This window comes from Protopterus annectens, chromosome 10.part0, assembly GCF_019279795.1.
Source record: "Protopterus annectens isolate FY-2018-M chromosome 10.part0, PAN1.0, whole genome shotgun sequence".
Classification (NCBI taxonomy): domain Eukaryota; kingdom Metazoa; phylum Chordata; order Ceratodontiformes; family Protopteridae; genus Protopterus; species Protopterus annectens.
This window is the reverse complement of record NC_056744.1, coordinates 178,827,646-178,848,338: the sequence shown is the minus strand read 5'-3', so window position 1 is coordinate 178,848,338 and position 20,693 is coordinate 178,827,646.

The following is a 20,693-nucleotide window of genomic DNA, read 5'->3' as shown; positions in this document are numbered from 1 at the left end:
TGCAAACATGAGCACATGAGCGCAAATGCGCGCACACAGGTTTACACAAACTTACACAGGCTTAAGAGGGTGCACATTCGTGTATACCAGCTTAGACAACCTAACACAGGCTTACACGGGTGCACACCCATGCACACAGGCTAAGACGGGTTTATACGCGCGCACACAACAGTGTAAGTAGCTTTGCAAGAAAGTTTAGTGATAGCCACGGCGTGCACCTTTGGTTTCTGGATTTCAGTTTAGACAACTGTAGACACACCTCTCCTAGTCCTGAGTAACTCACAGTAAACATGTGCCACTCTGCTCTAATAAGCTTTCAGTCTTTTTGCTACATACCCCCTCATGATGTCACACATCTTCTATTCTGTTCCTCCCCTTATCCTACTCTTATACTCTAGGGACATGGTTCACATAGCAGGAAATATCGGGATTCACTATCCTTATCCTCATTTACATAGGATTGCCTACTAATGCTTGGTTACATCTCTCAGACTGAGCCTCCCCCCTTAGCAACCTCTACTCAGTACCCATGTTGTCTTCAGCCTGCCATTCACTTGCATGGCAGATGAATATTTTGAATTAAATCATATTTGTGGCTTTTAAATTCTTGATTTTCTGATTTTTTAGCGTACCACACATTTGCACAGTGCTGCACTATGCTTAAACATCAGAGATCGAGGAAAAAAAAATATTATTATTATTTTGCAGCACATAGAAATTCCAATGGCCATATATTTGGCCATTGACATGCTTCATCAACTGGATGCATCCTTTATTTGGAGCTGTCATGGCTCCATTTTGCTATTTGCAGAACGGTACTCAGTTGCCAACCGAGTACATTTCTGCAAATAAGTTTGGTACATTACTTTGTTTCTGCAAATAACACTACTTTTACTCGGACAGGTTAGTGTTTCCTGGATCCCAATTTTACCTCATTTGCATAGCTTTTAGCAGCAAATGAGGTAATTTGCATAGACTAACTCTGTCCATGCAAGAGTCGTTTTAGGAGCTCTCTTGCACACCCCTGCCGGCTGTTCCTGGATCGCTCGGCAGACATGTTGGCTGCATGAAGTCTTACACTACTCTTGGACTCCATGCAAGCCTTCATGAATCCGGCCCATAATGTATTTGTGCAATGACTATGAATCTTCTTCTTTCAGCTTTTCCCGGTTAGAGGTCACCACAGCGGATCACCTGTCTGCTCATGACTGGCAGTGGAGTTTTACAGTGTTGAGTGGCCAGACCGGCGCCCAACCTTCCACAGAAGGCACTTACACACAAACACTCACACCTAAGGCCAATTTTGAATGTCCAATCCACCTGCAGCATGTCTTTGGGATGAAACCGGAGCACCCAGAGAAAACCCACGCAACCACAGGGAGGACATGCAGACTCCGCACAGAAGGCACCCTAGCTGAGATTCATACCGGAGAACCTCTTGCTGTGATGCGACAATGCTAACCACTGCACCTCCATGGCCGCCAAGGACTATGAATACTGTGCATAATTGTAATTTATAGGCTTGTAGGCATCTTAACTGCTGCCCTATGAAATGGCATATAATATTATATTTCACAATTACTTATACAGAAAATTAATAGCTGATTTTTGAATGTAAAGGGGGCGCTTATGCTATTTTTTTCAAAGGCACTGTTTAATGCATCTTTCATGTTTTTTTTTTTTTGTCATAATTTCATTTAATATTTGGTTTTCCAGTGTGGTGTTAGCTAGATTTTCAACTAGAATGAGATAAGACAGTGCACTATAAATCAGGCAAAAATTTTTAAGTAACCTATAAGAAAAAGGTCAAAGGCTTTCTGAACAGTTTATATTTTTTGACCATATGAATTTTTTTCTAGTTAGAAATTGTCATAACTTTTGAAATTCATTTCTGGTTGCTTGTATAAGAGTATAAGTAGGTTGGGCTGTCTTCAATGACAAGTTAAATCTGAAAGTTATAAAGTCAGTACAATGAGCTCTTTGGTGTGACTAGGCCTGGCCTTTTGAATTAGCTGGCCTAGGGAAGACAGTTTTATCACATTGTTAAATATAGATTACTTGAAGTTTAAGTTAACTTCCAACATCGTTGCATCTTTAACTATACTTTTTTCATGACTTGAACATTTTTGTCATAATTATTATAAGTTCTGTTATGCAAACTCTCATGATGAAATATCTTCTAGAATTAAATGTCAGGTTATTACTGTTACAGCTGGTATGTAATTTTTATACATCTTCTTGGAGGGTTTTGGCACTTTCACTGAAATCACACTGTTCCATGTAACAAAACCCATCCCCTGTGTCCTTACGGGATAAGCTGTCTTATGATTCTTCATGATTTCTAAAGAATCCTGGACAAGTCGATGGATATAAATTCAGTTTGATATTTTCCCCATTTGTGATTGATGCAAATGCAGTTGCCATCGGCCAGAAATTATCCACATGCTGACATTTTAATATGACAGTTAAGGATTGTGTTTGATTTTTACATGATCTTCAATAAGAAGCAATCAGGTACCTTGTCTAGTAGTAAGGAACCTGAATTTTAGAAATCTATTTGTGGCATCAGTTAAGCTTTCATTGTTATATAAGGGAGCCCCCTCCCCATAATACTCTGACACATTTGCTTATTGTGAAGTCTTCACATTTTTTTTGAGATGGTTATTGTTAACGTATGATGTATTCATTATTTTCTATTTTAGCTTTTTGATGCAATTAAAATAGTTCTTATTGCTTTTACCCTATGAAATCAGACTACAAATAACTGGAATATTTGGGAAGTAAAAATAAGTAGTTTCTGTAATGTAACTTTTTTCCCTCCTTTTGTAGATCTTATTAATTGATACTGCTACCATTTTTTTTTAATTTACATATGAGTGTCTTACGAGTACACATTCCTGGATCAGTGTTACACTTGCAGTGGTAACAGCAGGACTATATCAATGGGGTGATGGGAGGATATGTTGCACATCATGTGACCTTGTTATTCACAGCTTGCAGAGCAGGTAACTCACAAATTCTGAACCTTCTGTGTGCATTGCATTCAAGGAGTTTAAACCTGAACTTAATCTCAGTTTAACTGTCCTTGGCTCCATGCAGTTCTTATAAGGGATGTTGATACTGACTCCTGCTGAAGTTGTGAATTTGAAAACACTTAGATTAATGTGAGAACAAATGCTCCCTTTTTCCATATGTCCCAAACACAAAATGTATTGCAGGAATTAAGCAGTATAGAGTTTGTTGTACGTCTATGTACCAGTTTGAATGATCTACTCATATCCTTTTTAGAATGAAGATAGACTCAAAATGCTGGCAGAAAGGAACATTGTTGAAATTAACTCAGTGGCAAACGTTATTAATTAGTTGAAAACATAGCAGCCTGAAAAGTGAAAGCTAAGAATCTGTACAGGTTTGTCACTTCCCAGTTCGTGGCTGGTAACTGTGTAAATGCAGTTAGAGATTATGTTATGCAAAATAACACGAAGAGCAGTACCATTGTTATTCCGAATACCAGTGAGTGTGTTTGTGTGTGTGCGTGTGTGTGTGTGTATCTGTGTATGTACAACTTCTGAACAGTTCCTATACAACTGGAAACATTTGAAATATTTCAGAAGATTAAGTTAAGGTGTTAGAGCAAAGGAGTATAATAAAACACAATCATGCAGCAACTGTCTGAAATGTTCCAGAATAAGAAGTATTTAGGCAGTAATTATGAGAGGAACATCAAGTCGCTAGCTTGAAAAAGAAACCTGTACAATATTAATGGAGGAAAAGCTATAACAGTTTCAGAATTATTGGCTTCTGACAATGATGTGATTCCTCTATGGGTTTAGAAGTTGCATTATAGAAGTTTTCCTTATTTTTGACAGAATTTAACTTAAAAAAAACACTACAAATTAACATTTTTTGACAGTAGGACAGCAGTATTAAGTGGTGAGCAAACTGCAACATTATCTTTAAACTTCAGATCTCTATAAACAGAATCAATCTACTAAGTGTGTTAATGAAGAAAGACTAAATGGCATGGCAGAATTTAACATTGTGTAAGACCTACTGAAGGAAAGGCATACTTACAAGTGGAGTACTTTGGGGGAAATAAAAGTATCATGGTTTGACCTGCAAAATTAGAAATCGCATCAACAAGATGTACAATTAAGCCATTGAAAACAAACTCTGAAGATACTGCTGGTGGCATAATTTCTAAAGATGTAGTCTTGGTAGTTATAGCTGATATTTATTCATTTTTATGATGTATCTGTTTTCTTTGCTTGCTGTCCTTCTTTGTTACATTTTTCGATTTTTTTACATTTATACTAGACATTACATTTCATTGGTAAGTGAACATGGAGCATGAAGCACAGCATTTGTTATGAGCTGATAATATGAAGTATAACCTCTCTTACTTTGATCTACGATTGTTAATAGCATGTGCTTCTTATTGGAGCAAAATTAAAATGTATAAATATTAAAATAAAATCAGAAACAAATCTCTATTTACAATAAATGCATTTCATTTAACAAGATCAGCATTAAATAAAAGTGAATAAAATGTGTAAAATCCAACAGTGGTACAGGAAGACAATCAGGTATATCAGTTATTCATTGAAGAAGTGATTCCATTAATGTAGTAAAATATTATATGGGTGTACACAGAAGGGTTGTTTAGCGTCTTTCACTTTTTCAGTGAACCTATTTGTGGTTGTTGCTTTGTATCTTCCCTTTATAGTTTTTGATACAATTCTGCAGTGTATAGTACTTAGTTTACAGTTCAGATTATTTAGTATGTGTAACTCCAGAGAATAATACCATTATGTCTATACTTTAAATAGAACATGTTGATTCAATATCATCTTAACAAATTAGACGTGGAAATGGGAATTATGAGCACGATTAACTGGATCTCATGTCTGTATAAATGAAAGTTACTGGTACCGTCTTTGAACATAAAATTGTAGCTAGTGGGATATTGCAGGGATCAGTGCTGAGCATTCTTCTCTTTGACATTTTTTTGCAGAAGTTCAAGCCAATATGCTGGATGTATGGTTCATCAAGTTTGCTGATGACGGTAAGCTGTACAATATAATCTGTTCAGCTAGTGATACTAAACTGCCCCAAAAAAGGCTGGAATATGCACATATCTGGTGTACTGAAAGCAGTTTCAAGCTAAATACAAGCATATGCAGTACAGTTGAGCTGTCATTACCTGATAGAAGTGGTTTTCTTTATCAAACAGTTACAGTCATAACAGACGGGTACTTATATGGACAGCGCCTTCTCACCTGATCAGCACATTTCCACCATAATCAGGAAATCCTTCCATCTGGTTTAGTTAATTTCCAAGGGAATATCTTTAACATCAAAATAAGTCATCTTATGTCTGTACTCTTCCCTTACTAGACCCTTCATTGACTACAATGCTGCTTTGATATGCACAAATCAAGGTATATTGCTAAGCTGGAATGCTCCCAATGCTTTTTAAGCAAAAACAAAAAATAAAAAAATTAAAGGTCTTGAATTTTTCAACATCCTGTTAAATTATATTATAGTATATTGTTAAGCTGGAATGCTCCCAATGCCTTTTAAGCTAAAACAAAAAATAAAAAAATGAAAGGTCTTGAATTTTTCAACATCCTCTTAAATTATGACAAGTTTCCTTCCACTTATTAGCGTACCAACTATTCACTGGTGACCTGCGTCTTACCTTTGAACTATAAAAGACCAAATCCTATTTGACTGCCTATTTCTTCACAAAGCCAATGAATCTACAAACATGAGTATCAGGGACCTAAATTTTCAGTTACAAATAAAAAAGCCTCATTGGACGAATGGGATCTAACTCAGTGTATTCCCAGCATATGGAATAAGTTACCACTGCAGGCCAAACAGAGTACTGCTTTGTTTGCAATTAAGGTTAGTCTTGATGACTGGATGAGTAGACATCTATTTATACCACGGTTACCATATACAGCCCTGCTTGATTTAGGAGGTGCATACATACATACATACTATTTAAGTACTCCTAGAGCATGGCAAGAACATTTAAGTGTAACTATTTACATGTGTATATGTCTGGGTGTCTTATGGTCCCTGTGATCACTTGTCTTTTGCCTCTATAGTCCTATATTCTAGTGTGTATAAAATCAAGATGAATTGAATTTTACAAGCATATGCTAAACCTTTATTTCAGGTTAGATCTCTCTGTTTCTTGTCAACATGTTCTCACTGTGGAACACTGGAAAGATTTTTATAGAATGTATATTCTGACCCTAAAATTGTGAACTCTAAATCACACAAGCATAAATAAACTACTGTTGGAATATTTCTATTACCCCACTATGGCTACAACAATAATTTACTTCAACATTTAAGGCAAACTATTAACATTTTGTCAAGAGAGTAGGAGTAAGTCAACATCTCTTCTTTCCACTCTCTTATATGCCTTACTCATCTTCACCAACTTAAGAAATGTGACATAAACAAACTAGAATCTTCCTATTACAAAGAAACCAGATTTGCTTCCAACCATCCTATTAGAACTCATCACTGCAAGGTACTACAACAACTAAACTGGTTAGAACTTCCTAACTTTCTAACCTTTAACCAACTACTTCTAACTCATTCTACTATTCACTACCCCAACAACTGCCCCTCTATTAGGAACTTAGTTCAACCTTATTCCAGTAGCAGAACCCTTACTTCTTTTAATAAATTACTACTGACAGTCACCAAGTTCATCAACAGCTATGGAGATTCCCCATATTCAGTCAAACTTGTCAAAATATGGAATGATTTACTGCAAAATGTATTTAACACTAGCAATACTCACAAGTTCAAACAACTACATAAAGTGCACCTCAATAACACTTGGCTCTGCTCATGTTCAAAACCCGATTAGCAAATCATCTAGCGCTTCCTCCTCTATTAAAGGTACCTTCTACTTGGGTCTATCCCGTAACCCCACCCATTTAGCCTCCCTCTTCTATCCCTGCTGCCTTGTCACATGCTGTTACCTGCCAAACTATTGCATTTCCTTGTCACATTCTTTCATCTGTCTATATACTGCAATTTCATTTACCTTCAAAGTGTAAAAAGTTTATTAATTTCACTGTGCTAATCTACTCTCAAAGGTTATGATTATTTTTTCTATTTTCTTCTATTTTTTGCCTATTTTTACAATGTTGTATATTAACTAATGCCTAAATGTCTTCATGTACTTTTTCTCATGTACACAAACTATGTAGTCAATATTGATTTGCTATGTTTACATTGTATTTTTGTGGATATTGTCTCCTTGGGCCCCTGCTGAAAATGGGCCATGCAAACCAAGTCGGACTCTCCCAGTATATAAATGGAAATAAATAATAAATAAATATCTTAATAAGAAAAATGAAATGTATTTCAAAATGGGTCCACAATGCAAAGTTGACACACAGTCATTAACAGCAAACTGAACAAGTCAGACTCAGTGAGCCTATTTACTAAAATTACTGGTGGAATCAAAAATACAACTTTATTCAATGTTTATTACTTGTGTTTGTAAATGGCAAAGAAATCATTTTTTTTTTTATTTTAGAGAGCAACGTATTTTGTTTAGGTAGTTAGTGCAATTCCTTGGCTTCCTTCAGTGTTTCTTCAAAGTCCTTAATATGCTATCTTTACAGATGCTATAAACACCCTCCAGTAAGGGCACTTTCAGTTTCTATTCTGCACTTCAACTCAGTCTACAGATGAGGTGAGAGTAAGCAACAGATTACATTTTGTGGAGGTGGACACTACGTTTCTCTGGGTTTTCTTGTGACCTAAACATGTTCTTTTCCTTATAAGGGATGGGAAGGTAGAACTCCTCATAGATCCATTGATAGTTTGCTAGTTTGTTTATGAATCCTTCTTCTTCCCCTTCTTGTAATTTTAAAGGGGTGTCAAACGCAAGTAAAAGGATAAAGATCACAACTTACAAAAACAAAAATGATGACACATTTTCTGTTAACATGAGAAATAGATTTAAATCATCAGTAGGCCTAAATCTTTTAAACTATGAATTCTCTGTTGGTTTATGATCCTGTTCAGAAGAAAGGGAACAATGATTCTAGTCAGAAGGCGTGTCCCTTCTGAATTTGTGGAACACATAGCAGACTGAAAAAAAATACATCTATGGGTGAAAAATCTATTGGATCCTTACAAGCTGACGTTTTTTGTTATGACAGTCTGAGGGAAGCCACATTGCAATTTTATGGTCTGCTGACAGGGCAGAAGATGACATTGATCTGCCTGGGAATTCTCTTGGGTATTTTGTAAATTGATTAGAATTATTAGACTCCAAATTTTGTTTTTCAAAATTTTCTTTCAAAATCTGGACTTAATTTTTGAATTTAACTTTTATCACGTGTTTCTAGAAAATATTAATATCACTATTAACACTAAGTCATTAGCCATAAGAGACTTGCCCATGATAAAAGACAAAGGACTTGCATAGTGCCATGATGCCCAAACATATCTCTGAAACTCTCAGTGCGAGAAATCTAGACAAAGCAGGGAAAAATGGTGAGACAAACACCTAAAAATAGGGAGAGATTTTAAATATTACTCCTATACAAACTTAGAAAGTTGCTAGAATGACTTACATTGTTATATATTTTCTGAAGGATGAATCTGAAAATTCAATGTGACTTCAATTCTCAATGACTTGTCAGAAAACCACACATTTATTAGGAACAGATCAAAATTAAGATGCAAAAATCAGAACATTCTGCAAAAATCTGGAGAGATGAGAGGTATGCCCCCACAAAAAAACAAAAAACATAAACAAAAAAGCATATATATATATATATATATATATATATATATATATATATATATATATATATATATATACATATATGTGCACAAAGTTTTCACCAAATTTTGAATTACTCATTGGGGTTAGAGATTTATTTATTTATGTATTTATTTGTTTATTTACTTGCCATTTGTTAACTGGGTTGATCCGACTGAGCCATGGGCCCATTTTCAGTGGAGACCTGAGGAGAAAAGCTCCAGAGTATTACAAACATTATTCGAAAACATAGATTGACACATACAATCTGAGACATAAATTGTGTCATAACTTAGTTGTATAGGTAAAAAGATACACAATTTTGGAAACATCTTGTTTTTAATATATGTGGAAACTTTAACCACTAAATTACGGTTGTCAGTAGTACAGGGCCTATAATATACCTGCTCAGCAGCAAAGGTGTTTGCTATATGCTGGTGGTTGAGGATGTACTTATCCAGACTTCAGAGGGACTTTACCATCATATTACACATGCTGCCATGGCTTGCTACTATCCAGAAATAAGACTAATATTTCTAAAACAAAGCTAGTGAAAACCATCTACACCCCTAATATGTTAATCTAGGTGCATCTGCAGTTACCTCCTACTGACACCTCCAGGCATCAAATATTGCAAAAACAGCAAGAATATCTGGACCACCATGCTGATAATAAAATCAAAGTTTAATAACTTCAAAGTTCCTGATGCCATTGTAAGCCGTTTGTTTGCTTTGCAGGTGATGTATCAATGAGAGATGATGTTGTGGATCTCATCACAGTCCCTTTATCATCATTCCTTCCTCTGTTCTCAACAATTAAGGTGGATGGTTCATCCCCAGTTGTATTGTAGGTGGTGGAAAGTTGCACATGCTGCAAATTGTCCCTTGGCCATGTAAAATATGCCCCTGCACAACATCTCTGCAGTCCCTTGACATCTTCTTCATTTTGATTTGTTGCAACTTCAAATCATAGGCTGTAATTGCACAATACAGATAATTTAGCTTAGTTTGGTGGTATTCCTCCATTAAAATGTCTAGTAGTGAGGGAGACCTAAGTAATCTAACATAATATATAACGAGACTAAGTGGATTATTGAATTAGGTACAGATAGAACCCCAGGCATGAATGGTGTCATTACCATTAAACCTGCCCTGAAAAGGAGGAGGATTCAGTACTGAGTTTTGATTGGATATTGTGTATTTTAAAAGTTGCTTTAGATGCTATGTATGTTGCCTGAAGAAGGGTTTTTTTAATCTGAAAATGCTTAGATACTTTTTTTCCTGTTTTATTAAACTTTGATTTTATTATCAGCATGGTGGTCCGGATATTCTTGCTGTTTTTGCATTGTTTGCCTGTGAGTCTGGACTTTAAGTGTGAAGACTTCATTCACTTTTAGGCATCAAATATTGCTTGTTCATATTTGCATCAGTAATTCCAAAACCATGCTATGTACAATTTTTTTTTAAAAGATTTCATCTTAAAGCTTACATAATGGCAAACTCAACTGCATTAATATTTAACTTCTGTGTAGTGCAGGTAATGAAATATTAACTATTGTCTTTATGATATTAGTTTATATAGATATAATTTTCACTTTTTTCTAAATATCCCAATGACCAAGTAACACATATAGAACTCCTCATGTGAAAGCTGTCAGCTAGATGAATAAAATGCTGCTGACAGTATGTGTGTAACTTGACTGCTTGCTGAGATGTTGCAAGTTGTTTACAAAATACTACAAATGTAGTAGTTACTGTGTTTACTGTCACTTATAAAATTCAGTTTAAAACCTTGAACTTAAAGAATACTAATACTATAAAAATAAATAGGTTGCGCTGAAGAGTTTGCCATTTATACTTCTTTCATAACCCCTATGGTTCCACAGATACGAATATTTGTTTGAAATGTGAGTATATCATTTGATTCTGTCAATAGGCTTAGGCTTCGCCGATTGGAAGCTACAGTGCAAACTCCCTGAGCTCCATTGGAGTGAATGAGTTAAGTGGCTTATTCAAGTGTTCATCTCAGTAACATCCTGACCATTTCAAATGAGTTATCAAAGAGAGATTTTTAGGAACATTAAAGAAACATTGCAGAAATGGAGGGAATTTTGCTTGGATCTTATGCAATGTGTTTAAGCAGTTACCTTTTTTCTTTTGCTTCCATTGATCTCATACATCTCTCAGGAGTTTCCTGAGGTAGCCTGCCTCACAGCAACAACAGTAGGAAGAGCTTAGGTGATCTCTGTACTATGCTGCTTGGTAAGAATATCACTCGTACAGAATCATGTATGCACCTGCTGAAGGCACCCACAGAGAAACTTGGAAAGCTGTTCCAAGGTGGTAGTTTAGGTCATGCTTCCTGGCAACCACATTGTTTGTCTTTTCAGCTTTTCGCGGTTAGGGGTCACCACAGCAGAACTCCCATCCGCTAATGATTGGCAGTAGATTTTTTATGGTGCCAAGTTGCCAGCCTGATGCCCAACCTTCAGCAAAGGCACACCCATTTAGGCATGTCTTTCGGAGGCCATTTAACCACAGGGAGGACATGCAGACTCCACACAGAAGGCACTCCAGTCGAAAATTGAACAGGCGAACCTCTTGCTGTGAGGCAGCAACGTTACCGCTGTACCACCGCAGCATTCCTGGCAACCACATGATGCTATATGAACATTTTGATCTCATCACCAACATCAGACATGGGCCAGATAGCGCTTGAGAGAGGCTAAGCCTGGTTGAACAAACACAGTGAATTAGGAGGGGAGTTGGTGACAGCTGATGGTTAGCTACAGTGCCTTGCAAAGCTAATCCCTATGGTTTTTAACAATTTCATTTAATTAATTGTTGGATTTCATGTCCCAGCATAAAACAGTATATTTTCACCTATAATTTCTACCAACATAGCTCTCTAATTGTTTAAAAGAGCATTTAACCAATTGTCTATAGCTGGAGAAAACTTCTGGAGGAGAGCATGCACAAATGTATTCCATCTATCAAGTCCAACCATCAACATTTCCAAATTTTATATAATTTACATCTTACTGTACTTAAGCTAATTGCAAGTGGGTATCAAATGTTATCCTTTTGTTCTTTCTGGCCGAATATGAGAACTAAGGTAATATACTTATTTGATGAGTATTCTAAGAACAGGAAGTCTGGTCTCATCTCTGCTTAAATAATTGTTTAAAAATATGTTTGCTGATTGGAGCTGTTTTAATTCACTTTATAATATACCTATTACTATATTAGAAAAAGTAACATAATCAATTAGTTTACTTCAACACAGGTTTAATTCTTAATAATACAATTATAAAACAAAAGTTATTTATTTGAATCTTTTGCAAAACTTTATACAGTATGTTATCAAATCCTGGAAATTTATTAAGCAAAGCATTGTTCAGGAATACTTAGGCATTTGGAATAAACTGTCTGAATATGAGGTTTGTTACCAGACTCAATGTAACCATGTTTTGAATTTATCATGCATTCTCTTTTCAATGTTTCTTTAATGAACAAGCAATCTTGTTAGTAATTTGGTTTTGTATATTTCAAATGAAATTGGTGTCTTATTGCATCATCTGAATTGATCTCAAATTACAAATTGCATTCAGATATCAAGCTTATATATTGTTAATTCAGTATCTATGGGAATGTGTATCAAATATATACATTAATCAATCTACCTGTATGTACAATCAAACCTGTGTTGTGAATATTCTCTGATGTAGTAGTTAATGCATTAGCTTTATAAGAAAAAAATGATGTTCAATTCCTGGTATCAATTTAAACTTTGCTGTTAATTTGTGGTATGTGAATTTTTCGCAGCTATATTTTTAATGTACTAAGCTATAGAAAGTACAGTTCTTGTGAGCTGGAATTCATGTTGATTTGTGTAAATTGGACATGTGATATGCAAAAAATGTGTTAATGTAAACAATCTTTTTTGGCCTTACCTACTGGAGTGGATTATTTGGTTACTTTCTAGTGAAGAATTCAAAGTCAGCAGGATGTCTTTGGAATGTGTTTTTTTTTTGTTTGTATATTTATCTAAAGGGTATACTCATGTTTGCCAAGTAACCCATACACTGACCTTCTAAACATCGACCACAAAAAGTCAACAAAGCAAATGTCAGCTCTCTAACATGCATATACTGAGAAATCTCCTGAGAGGATGCAATCTCCAAAAATCTATTTTTTGCAGGGGGGACTGCTCTCAAACACACTCGCTAATTAAATATACTAACTCAAAGATGGCACAACATCAGGGAAAGAGAATATTCCTTTACCCTGAGAATTGTGCAGCATTGCACTCCTGTTGATCATCTCCTTAGCTGAGGAAATGTGATCAATTAAACAGATGAGGATCAAGGTTGTTTTATACCAAACACATGGCACCTCCAGGTATATCATCAACTATCAAATACTCAAAAGAGCAAATAAAAAAGGGTGATCTAAAATTATCAAAAATTACAAAAAAAAATTTCCCTGCTAATTATATATGCCAACTCTGAGACTACATAACTGTAGGGTAAAGACAATCTCCCTGACCCCGCTGCAAAACAATCTCAGACAGAAAGCAGCCATCAGGCTGAAATATGTGCATATAGAGTGCACACTTTTGTGAGCATTTGGTCTGAAATGCAACCATACACACACACACACACACATACACACACACACACGTACACATCTATCTATCTATATCTACGTATCGCTATATATCTAGACCTATATGTATATATATATATATATAGAGAGAGAGAGAGAGAGAGAGAGAGAGAGCTAAATAGATATAATCTTTCTCTATATAAATATAGTTAGAGAGATATAATATCTTTATATATATATATATATATATATATATATATATATATATATATATATATATATAAATAGACATAGCTATCGCTAGACAGATAGAAATTTCAACATAGTTTTTTTTTTTACTTTTGAAGGAGATATGGTCAAATTATGCATATCTGTTTTGACATATTCAATTAGCTGTAATGTCAGCTTTTAGATGTGACAGTGAACTAATATTTCAGTAGATACAAGAAGCTTGTTTGCAGCTACTCTTAACAGTTCAGTTATTAATTCAGATTTAACTTGAACATGTTGCCCTTTATTTTAATTACCACTTTTAAAACCAGCATGAGATGTAGGTAAATGTATTTCAGAATGCATTTCATCAGTCTCTTAGCAGCAGAGACTATTGTTATCAACAGACTAAGCAGCTCTTACAATCTGCTACTTATGAATGCTTTGCATTATCAAGCAGTTACCTTTTGAGATGTGCAGTATCTGTAAAAGCCTTGACATTCGTGACTAAAGTATTCTGCATTCACTGTGTTCCCTGATTAGTAGCAGTCAATATAATTCTTTTCAGAAAATTTCATGTGCCAAGTCTTCTTTAATGATGGAGTCTATAAGAAAGACAATGATAAAACTTCAGGATTTAATGGCTCAAAATACTGATAGATAGTTGATTTTTTATTAATTAGCCATTCAAAGGACAACAGTAGTAGAATAAGATTCAATTCTTTACAAATCCTATAAAAGGCTTTCGAAAATAGACATAGCAATGTAATACATGGCTTATTTCAGTGTAGTGCAGTACTTTAATTTTGTTCCTTTTAAAAGAAACACAAGTGACTTTACATTATCTTATTCCCATGGTTTCAAATTATTTTTCAATTTAACCTCCTATAACTTATAATAAAAATCAAATCAAAATTACTTCTGGTCAAGGTGCAGCCATAATGAAAAATGATACAAGCTTGTAACTGCCAATTTACTCTTTAAGACTGAAATGGTTTGGCATTCATTTCACACAAGCTCATAGCTCACATGCACACACACACACAGATACACACACACACACACACACACACACACACACACACACACACACACACACACACACACACACACACACACACACACACACACACACACACACACACACACACACACACACACACACATTCCTATGCAAACACAGTCTCAAATATGCACATAAATCCTAGATTAAGACTATATAAGGATTAAGTTTTTGCAATATACAAAACCAGTGGGAGATATAGCAGACAGCTTCACAGAAACCTATGAAGAGAATTGTCACATCTTCTCTCCTAGTTATAAAAATCTGGCTGTGCATACCAGGTCTGGAGTATGTAAATATTTACAAGGAGCTTGAAATAGCAAAAAAAAAAGGGGGTTCAGTTATACATTAGATTTTCATAGCTTGTACAAGATTAATTACCTTCAGAAGAGAAAGCAAAAAGCGTGAAGAGAAACTGGAAGGCTCAGATGGACTTTATCGAGAAGATTGCCAAAGTAATTGAGGAGGTCAAAATGGTGCATACTGCCTACTTCAACCTTGTCAATGCATTTGACATAATGCCCCACTTGGGCACTGCAGAAAAGCTCACTAAACTAGGTATAAACCCTTACATCACAACTGGATAGCCAGCTGGCTTATAAACAGGACCTTGGAAGTTAGAATTGTGGAGTCTTCCTCCAGAAAAATACATGTTACTAGTGGGGTGCACCATGGATCAGTGCTAAGACTGCTCCTGTTTGGCATCTATGTCTCTGAGGTTAAGGTTAACATAAACTAGCTAGTCAAGTTTGAAGATAATTGTAAATCAGATACAGTTATAGCATCCCCTGAAAGCATATTCATTTACCCCTAAAACTCAATTCCAAAAAGTGCATCATAGTATCTTATAGAAAGATGACCACCCTAGTGAACTATTCCATTGACAATGCACCCTAAGAGCAGACTCTGTTTTCAGGGATTTTAAACATGTAGGCAGAGTATGGCATCTAGAGCCAAGCACCTCATCATTCTATTGTACTCTGCACTTGTAAGACCAGTACTTGAATGCATTGACTCCTTCCATATGTACCTAGTCAGATATATGCAACAAGTGGAACATCCTCAGTGATTTCTCACAAAATAAATACATGGTGTAGAAAACAAGTCATATGCAGACTGCCTCAGACCCTTGACATTATATTCAGACTCCTAAAGGCTGCTGAGTGACAAATTATGCCTGACCTATAATTCACTCTCTTATCAAGCCCTAATGGACCTGCTGTACACCCATAAAATAAATAACATCAGCAGCACCCAATCTAGAGACCTAAACCTTGTCTACAACATAAATAGGACATGTCAGAGGGGCAGGTATGTGTCTCAGAGACTCCCCCTTCTCTGGGGCACCTATGTGAAGCAGAGTTCATCCCTGCATTTATTCAAGGGAAACTTGCATCAGTGGATGGGGAATTGCAAATATACCCTGGTCTGGCACCCATGTCTCATTGAGAGGAAGCTTGTAAATGCTCTGCCACCGTTGCCTAGGAATATATACCCTCACAAAACCCTGGGGAACTGATACTCATCAAATTTTATTGGGAAGCATGGCTAGGCTTAAAAGGGCCCCTTAGGGTGAAAGCCTCGTATTTTGGTATGATGCTGTGATGAGTCTTACATATTATGTCAGACAGCATGATGTCAAAACTCTTACATTATCATTGTTTGATATGAAGTTCTTTTGTGTAGGTAGCTTATTGCACAGTATGCATGTCTGATATTAAGTATTACCAGTCCTTTATAGTAGTTAAAAAATACATCTTTGAGGTAGCAGAAAGAAAACACATCAAAAAGCTCTTTGCAGCTTGGATGGAGGGATCTTCTGTTTTCACAAGTCTTTGTGTTATTTTTGTACAAAAGCAGTACTTTTACATTATGTGTGTGACCTACCTTATGGTATCTAGTAACATCTGCAAACAAATCAATAATACAGTGACATAATCAGAATGCTGCAGCCCTAAAAAAGTGACTGCACAGTACAGACAACTTTTACCCATATGGTCAAGTAACCTCCAATATCAATAAACAGTATAAAAACAGAACAGAACTTTTCAACTCTTCTTCCTTAACTCAAAAAAATTAATCTATAGTATTTGAAACAAAAGCTCCTAAAAACTGGGGGTTAAAAATTAAGATATTAATCTCACATATTAATTTAACATAAAGGCAGATGTTTAACAACTTACACATGTTGATATACTGATGAGGTTGGCACAGTTGTATATGCCAATACACTTTAAATTTACATTCTGTGTCATTTCTTTTGGATATAGAAAGATACAAACATTTGGTTGTTAGGGAGAATAGACTGAAGCTGCTTAGTAAGAATGGAAGGCAAATTTGTTGACTGTATAGCAGTGAAGGAAGAGCCTTGCTAGAAATGTGAGTTGGCTGCTCCTTTGGGTTATTTTTTAGTGAAACTTATTATTATTATGCATGTAATTTGAAGATGTGATTAGAGTATAAGCTCTTGACTGAACTACAGTTTAAGAAGTATTTACATTTGATGCCTTTTAAGTATGCATTGCTTAAAATGCTATCTACATTTCTGGTAGGGATTAACAGGTTTTATATTAGTGGAAAATATTTCCAGACTTTAGGTATTAGAGCTGAAAAAGCATGATCTTTGTGGACAACATATTATTAGTTTGGTGGTGGAAGGTAGGAGTGATCTTGTGGCACATGGATGCTCTCTTGGTTATTTTGCCAGCAAAAAAAAAAAAAAAAAAATGAGAAGAATCTGCTATTGACTAGTTTATAGACTAGAGAGGCTATGTTCTTAGGTTCATAGGATCATAGGTTGATACTAGGCTATCGGCCCTAGGGCCTATACAAGCTTAGCCATAACAATTCCCTGGCTATTTCTTCCCACAGTATTTACTTCCCTGGACTCCTGTCTCACAGGGCGACTGACGTAATCCCTGGGGTGAATTTCCTTAAGTGTAGCAAGTCCAACAGCTCTGGATTTGACATGGCCTTGTATGTTAAGCAGAGATCGCCTCTGAGTAGATGATATGTGACAGAGTATAGGTGGTGTATTTTAGATGGTTAGCATAGGGCATCTGCTTTAGCCCTGTGATACTTTTAGTGAGGTATTTCTGTGGCCTTTCCAATTGTTGCAGATGTCTTGAGAAGTACATACCAAATAGGGCATTGTATTCTATAATGGGTCTAATGAGGGATGAGTACAGTGGGACAATGACCTCCTTTTTTCTGAATGAAAAGCCCTTAATGATGAGGTGTGCCACATAGAAGGATTTCCTAACTGTTGTGGCAATGTGGTTATCGAATATGCGACCACTGTCCACCTGTGTCCCTAAGTCTTTTATCACACTTTCAGTGTTTAGTGTACAGCCACCTATGTTGTAAGTCATGGGTACATGTTTTTTTCCAGAGGGGATAACTATACATTTCTTGGCATTGAGCTTGAGCCCATGGCTTTGGCACCAAGTATCTGTTTCTGTAAGGCCCTTTTGTAGAATATCCACATAATTTGGGGATTCAATAATGGCTCCCAGTTTGCAGCCATCTGCAAACTTTGTTATCCAGTCCCTTAGTGTTGGCCTGTACTTCAGAGAAGTAGATGCCAAACAAGAGCGGTCCCAGGACTGAACCCTGAGGTATTCCACTTGTCACTTATCTGGAGCTGGATTTGGAGTCGGCTACTTTTATAGTGTGGGTTCTGTCAGTAAGCCAGTTGGCAACTCATCGAGTGATGTAGGGATTAATGCCCAGCTTAGTAAGTTTATCTATGTTTCCAGAGTGGGGGATGGTGTCGAAGGCCTTGGCGAAGTCCAGTTAGGCTGTGTGGATCACCTTACTCTTGTCAACTGCTCTGGAGACTGATTCGAAGACGTCAATCAGGTTCAGCAGACAAGATCAGCCTTTCACAAACCCAAATTGCTTGGGGTCTAGTGTTTGAATGTTGCCAATGTCTTTGTTTATAAGTTCCATGATAATACATTCCATGATAATAAGTTCCATGATAATACGTTCTATGGCCTTGCAGATCAGGCTCGTCAGACTGATGGGGTGGTAGTTCCTGGGATCCAAGGTGGATCCTCCCTTGTGGAGTGGGATAACTGTAGCTGTGTCTCACTCAGTGGGAACGAAGCCTGAGGTGAGGCTATGATTAAGCATGACACTTAGGTGAGGTGCCAGTTCATTTTCTAGTTTATGTAGTACACAGCTTGGGATGTCATCTGGTCCCATGGATGCTATATTCTTTGCTTTAGAGTGTACTTTTTTTACCTGTGAGACTGTTATTACCAGGATTTGGCAATATTTTGGTATTGAGATGGGCCCTTAAGGTGGTGAGAGGGGGTGAAGTTTGCACTAAACCGACCTGCCAGGATATTGGCAATATTCTTGGGATCAGTATATTTAATGCCATTCTGTTGTAGCTCAGAGCAGATCTGAGCATTGCCATTTAGATTCTTGACATAGCTATAGAATGCCTTGTGGTTGTTTTTGGAATCTTTGGCAATTTTATTTTTGTAATTAGCTTTGGAGGATTTTATGAGGGATCTCAGCTTCTTACTGAGGCTGGTAAGGGAGTTTTTTGCATCTTGGGATTTTCCTCTTTTCTGCCACAGCTTCTTCCTTTTGTTGTAAAGTTTATTTATGGCAGTGGACCACCAGATTGGCTTCCTTTTTTTTTTGAGGATAGCATCTTTGTTCTATTGGGGATGGCACGATTCATGCACAAGTGTATGTGCTTATAAAGTGCCTTAGTGTAGAATTCAGCAGTCGAACTTTCAGTTCCCATCTGCATGAATGTCATGAGGTTTGTCACTTCTGACTTAAGTAGCATGAAGTTGGCTTTGGAGAATTTTTTTACGGAGGTTTTCTTACTTGGGGGTGGGGGTGGGATGTGGATATCAAGGGTGATTAGCTTATGGTCAGACCTGACCTACAAGTGGGTAACCATAGGTGTGGAGTATTGATTTCCCATGTTGATAATGACCAGGTCTAGGATATTGGAGCCCCTGCTGGGACTAAGGATTAGTTCATCCAGGGCGGTGGAATTTATGAATTCCAAGAACCGTTGGGCAAAGGTGTTCGTACATGAGTAGTTTTCCCAGTTAATGGCAGGGTAGTTGAAATCACCCAGTATTAGGGTATTTGGTTGTATCTTAATATTTTCCAATATGTTTAGAAAGGTGTAGTGAGAATCTTGGGGCATGGTGGGGGATCTGCAGCAAGCTACCATTTGGATTGCAGTCTTACCTAGTGTTAGTTGCATCTGGAGAATTTCAGACGCATTGTGTTGGGCAACTAGCCTGGTGTTGTGAATATCCTTGGTGAATATGGACACTCCTCCACCTTTAGTGTTTTGGTCATGGTTTGGTGGCCGAAAAGTGTGGTAAGAGTTGTAGCCTGGTATTGCAAGGGTGCTTTCTGGAGCATTGAACCAAGTCTCAGTTACTGCACAGATATCAATGTTCTCCGTTTTTAGGAGGGCCTCGAGAGAGTGGATTTTGAGGTTTAGACTTCTAGCATTGAGTAGCACTACCTTCAGATTTTGCATGCTTGTACCTGTTACGATGGTGGTTTTCTCCTTTGAACTTTGCCTAAAAAGGTACTATAGGGGTGGCAAGAGCCTTAGCCAATAACCTGAATCCCAGGAGCGACAGGTGCAGAGCATCTATGGCAAAGCATCATGGTCTGTCGATCATGTCGTCCCAGGCAGGCAGATACTGGATCCCCTTTGAATGACACCAGAAGCTTAGCCAATTGTTAAAGTCAATCATTTTGTCCTTATGCTGTGGTGTCATTCTGGGCGAAGGCAGGATGCTACTCAGGGCTAGGGTCATACCTGCCTGGGCCACATGATCTGAGAGCTCTTCCATGTCTCTTTTCATAAAGTCCAGGGAGGTATGTCTCAAGTCATTCACTCCAACATGGACAATGACGGAGTCATATTTGTACTTGTTGTGGAGTGACTTGAGTGCATGTGTTATGTGGTGGAGCCTGGCACCCGACAGGCAGCTGACTGTAATTT